This window comes from Dermacentor albipictus, chromosome 1 (assembly GCF_038994185.2).
Source record: "Dermacentor albipictus isolate Rhodes 1998 colony chromosome 1, USDA_Dalb.pri_finalv2, whole genome shotgun sequence".
Classification (NCBI taxonomy): domain Eukaryota; kingdom Metazoa; phylum Arthropoda; class Arachnida; order Ixodida; family Ixodidae; genus Dermacentor; species Dermacentor albipictus.
In genome coordinates, this window is record NC_091821.1 from 165,319,591 (window position 1) to 165,324,700 (window position 5,110).

The following is a 5,110-nucleotide window of genomic DNA, read 5'->3' on the forward strand; positions in this document are numbered from 1 at the left end:
CCCCAGTGGCCTTCGTGTGTGACTGCGCGCAGCGCTGCGACGCGGGGCTCGGCGGCGCTCGGCGTACAAGCTGGTGTACAAGCTCGACACGCACTCCACGGCATGCGGCCGCCGGCATTCCAGGGGCTCATCGTTTCAGGTCCGCCTCTCGCATGGACAAACAAGGAAGACGCCAAGTGCTCTGTACAGGAGGCACACTCTATGGGTTTCTACTGCTCGAGACGTCGGAAACGAGGGCGGCTGGTGAAGGGCGATGTCCACGGTCTCTGAGCCTGCTTGGACGAAGCATAGGGCGCAGCATGTAACTAATTTCTTGGGTTACGAGGTGGCATTACTAATTTCATTTAAAAGCTGAAGCGAAACAATACAGCTCTTTCGACGCCTATGATGTAGGCCATGTGCGATAGACACGCTGTGCGTACGAACGACAGGACATTTTGCTCGCTGCTATTAGTGTATATTTGTCAACAATCCCATTTTCGTTTTTGGCAAGCTCTATTTTGCTCAACTGTTTCTATTCTCACAAATATAGGTGCTGTAAAAGTTTCTTAATCCTAAAATAAGAAATAACGTTGTTCATGAATTTCGACGAACTACAAACAAATAAAAACAATAATAGCAATTTGAGCAAATGTTAAGAGATGAAAAGCCGTAGACATTATTGACGCGATATTATACCATATTCCAGAGTTAACCTTGAAGTATATGAGATTTTGCAGGCAACTGCAAAACATACCTTCAGTTTATACGGGCGCAAATGCCTGGGTGAGTACGTTTTTCTCAATAATTTGCATGGTTGAAGCAGTGGAAGGTTGCTTAGAAGGTTATCGTGACCTTCGATAGAGCCCTCATGAGCACAAGTCACATAAATTTGATCCGCCAAGTCAAACTTCTGTCATCGTAAAGAAAGCTACCAAAAAATAAAAGTAAATAAAAGGAAAGTTTGTATCGAATTCTCCGCTTTCGCAATAGTCAAACCGCGATATAACGAACCTCGATTTAATGAAATTCGCGATGTCACAAACTATCTTCCTTTCCCGATCTCAGTTGCATTCAAAACCATCTAACCCGCCGTGGTTGCTCAGTGGCTATGGTGTTAGGCTGTTGAGCACGAAATCGCGGGATCGAATCCCGGCCACGGCGGCCGCATTTCGATGGGGCGAAATGCGAAAACACCCGTGTACTTAGATTTAGGTGCACGTTAACGAACCCCAGGTGGTCGAAATTTCCGGAGTCCTCCACTACGGCGTGTCTCATAATCAGAAAGTGGTTTTGGCACGTAAAATCCCGTAATTTTTTTTTTTCAAAACCATCTATTTATTTTCGAGATTTAACGAAGTAATTGCGTGACACGGTTCTGATTTAACAAAGCTTTAGGCTAATTCACGCATGTACTTGGAGCCTGTGTGGCTGATAAATCTAGAAAAAAAAAACTGGAAATTACCGCCAAGGCAAACGTTATTTCAAGCGCAAAGTTTGAGCAGCAAAACCGCCGTCTAAGCGCGCGCGCCGGGATGTGGTAGGAAGAAGACACCGCTGCGCCATTTGTCCCGTTGGTAAACAACTTGCGGAGGCCGCGGGGAAACGCACGAGCGTTCGGAGAAACGCACGAGCTGACCATTCCTTTTGCGCAAGGAGATGGCAAGGGAGTGAGCGCGCAATAACGTGATCAAGCACGCGATCACGGGGGGAGTCGAGTCTTCAAGCACGCGCCTATCTGCCTTCTCCTCCTCGCGCGCGTCTGTGCCCTGGCCACGCGCCGTGTTTTGGAGGTAATCTCTCCGCGGCGAGTGCAAAGCCCCAGCCGAAATTGTTAATGCCTTCCTGCGGATTGTGCTGTTCCCGCGCGTCTGGTGTTGACGGTCGCGTAATCTCAAGTTTCCAAGACACGGTGCGAAACGCTCAATCGCGTTGTGACTGCGAGCTACAACTTACAAATTACAACTTCGTTAGATCGAGGTTAGACTGTAGCTGCATTTGCGCCGCATTTTAAGACGGATGACGTAGTTTACATACGCGTCTGGTGGTGGTAAATGCACTATTTCCTTCCGGAGCTAATAAAATATATCTCACGGCGCGCTTGTTGCTTAGCGGCGCTGGATAGATGTTTCAGCAGAACCTCGTGACAGTAGCCTCGGATAAGCAAAAATAAATTATCTGGGTTTCCTATGAAAAAAAAAGAAAGTAATCTCGAAGGAACGACGTATGCAACGTACGTTCCTAATATACTTATCATATTAAACACTGTTGACCTCGGTGATGCGAGCACGTGGCTGGCACACAGCCGCACGAGGCTTCTTCTAAGTTGATATCTAAGCCTGAAAGGCCCACTAATCGAAAAGCGCCGCGGTGGTCCTTTCGAAATGTTTTAATTTCAGCAGCTGTTTATTAGCATTTCCGATTTTCGTGTTACGCAGGGGAAGTGCCGAGTGCATTAGCAAGCGTCGGTGGCGCAGCTCTCTCGGTGCGTAGCAGGAGGCAGCAACAGCCTATAGCAAAGACACCATGTCTTGACGAGTTGATAAAGCCAGGACGAAGCCGCCGCTACTTTGGAGGAGCTGCCCGAGCAGGAAATGTGTGAGGAAGCGGCACATTCTGAAAGAAAAAGAACACAGTGGTGCTTGAAACGTCCTTTCTATAGCCGGAAATTTGCCTACCGGCGATGTGGCTAATAAGTAAATTGCATATATAGCGGGACGACTGTCGCCTCCAGAGCTGGTGACGAAGAAGACGGCTCACGTTGAGGTAGCGCGAGAACAGAACGCGCTAGCGCGCTTGACCTGAGCGGCCGCGGTAGCTGCCGGGATCCTGCGGCACCATGCACCATGGCTGGTGTTACGACTTTGCACCGCTGCCACCACTATTACGACTTTGAGGTGGTCCCGCAGCGCTCGTCATCCGTTTCGTGACAGAGCGTTGGTAGCGAAGACTCCGAGTCAGGCGTCGGTGAGAATAACAAAAGGGACTTTGTACACTATATACAGGTCATTATACAAGACATGATCGGATCGGCACTGGGGCCGAGAGCTCACAGCAAACGCGACTGTTCCTGCACGGCGACGTCCGGCGAAAACGCGTGACACATCTCATTCCAGTCGAGAGCGGCACTGGCTCCCGGTAGGTCGGCGGATCCGATTTTCCAGGCGGCCGCATCGCGTCTTATAATCCCCGAGAAACCATTGTCACTCAAACGGCCCAATACAAAGCCAGCACTCAACGGCCGTCCGAGAGGTCCAACCAGCGACCGCGCTGGCCCCCCGGTTCAAGGTTGGCGGGCGCGGTGACCTCCAGGCAAAGGAAGGTACGGCGCCGGGCTGTCTGGCACTTGGTTGCACGTTCGGGCATGTCGCTCGCCGATACTTCTCCGCAGGACACCGCTGCCTGACGGCTCAGCATCTTGACTTGTCAAGGGAGAATTAGGGCGCTGTGCCTTTCGGCGCAGCCCCGGGTTTGTCCAAAGGGCGCTCGCAGGATAAATTCTGCATCTTGTAGATTCGGGATCCAGGCTGGTGGTAATGGCACAACACTGGCTGGCCTAAATAAACCCTGGCCACAGCGGCTACCTGTCCGCGCCACCTCCCACATCAATAACTAAATTTTTGTATACGAGTAGTAGACTATTAAACTCGTTGGATGATAGTCAATAACTATGTAGTACAGTGACATGCCTAGAAAACTTGCCGAGGAAATACATAAAAATCGTATAGGCAAACATATAACCCGCCTCCTCTGTGAAGCACCATCGAATTTTTTTTACATAAAATGCCGTTTGTTGGTGGACTAATGAACTTTTCTTTTACAGTAAGGGCAACAGACCGGTAGGGTCAAGTGAAGTATATAACTGACTGTGCTGTAAAGCTCCCGATGTAGCAAGCATGTAGCTCGGTCCCAACTAACTATACTTCACTGAAGTACACCACTGTGGTTTAAGCTATCCAGTAAGTATTTTATTGTACATCTGTTTCTTCGTTCAGCCAAGCAATTGATAATAGCCATTAATTTCATTCAAACCACTACCGAAAAATCACAGTTATTTCAAGGCCAATTCATGTTTTAATATTCACTATTCCTTGCAAGGCCACTTTCTGCGAATATAAATTATAACGCAACGTTTATATAGACGCGGATTTGTTAGCCTGATGCTATGTTCAGACTACGTTCGTAAGGCGCCGATTTTTCGTAACATACGTAAGCGGAAGCGCAACAAGCGTATGCGTCTAGTTCAGACTGCGAACGTAAAGGTACCAACGTGCGCAATTCCCGCAAAAATCGTGGGTGAGAGTGTTAAAGGGTCGGCAACATTTACGACTGTTATGTTACGACCGTTGCGACACAGCCAATGACCGATAAGCTTTCGGCTTTCAACAACCGGTGACGACACTTCCGTCCTCCCGTCTGCAGACAGCTCCGGGCGCGGGAAGTGCCATTTCGCCATTCCGTGCGCACGATTGGCTGTGTTCGCGAAAATTTTTGCAGTGCGCCTTGCGAGACTGTTTTCAGTTCATCTGGTTTATCCGCCGAGGAAATCGATGGCCGCAGATGCGTGCTCCGAACTTCGATGAGTGGTCTCATTAGGTTTTCAAGGAAGCGGAACTGTTGGGGCGACATGCGCATGATGTTATAAAACATCGCAGCGTCACCAACTCGGAGCTTGGCGAAAAGGTTGTGAAAATCGCCGTCCACGGCCCTGTCGAGAAATACTTGCCGCACCCAAACCCTTCTGCGTTGCCTTCGTCGTCTTTGGGCGATTGAATACATGACTATAAGTTTGTTTTGAGCGTGAATTTCTTCGATCTCGGCCAGCGCTCGCATCTTGGCAGGAGCCATATAGGACCGCTGGTGACGTCGATTCTGCAGCTCCAAATTTGATTGGCCTGTTGTAAAAGCCGTAATTTAAGCAGCAGTAAATGTGAACAAAGGTGCCGGCTTAACTGCCGTAACGTTTTTTTACAGCCGTTACGTTTGATACGCCAAAAGAGCTGTTACGCGCGTTACGACCGTAGTGTGAACATAGCATAAGCCTACTGTTTCGCTAAGTGATTCAAAGAGCACATATTATATCTACTCCAAATTGCGGGACTTTCAAACGTAATTTCCGCCCCTTTTGGGA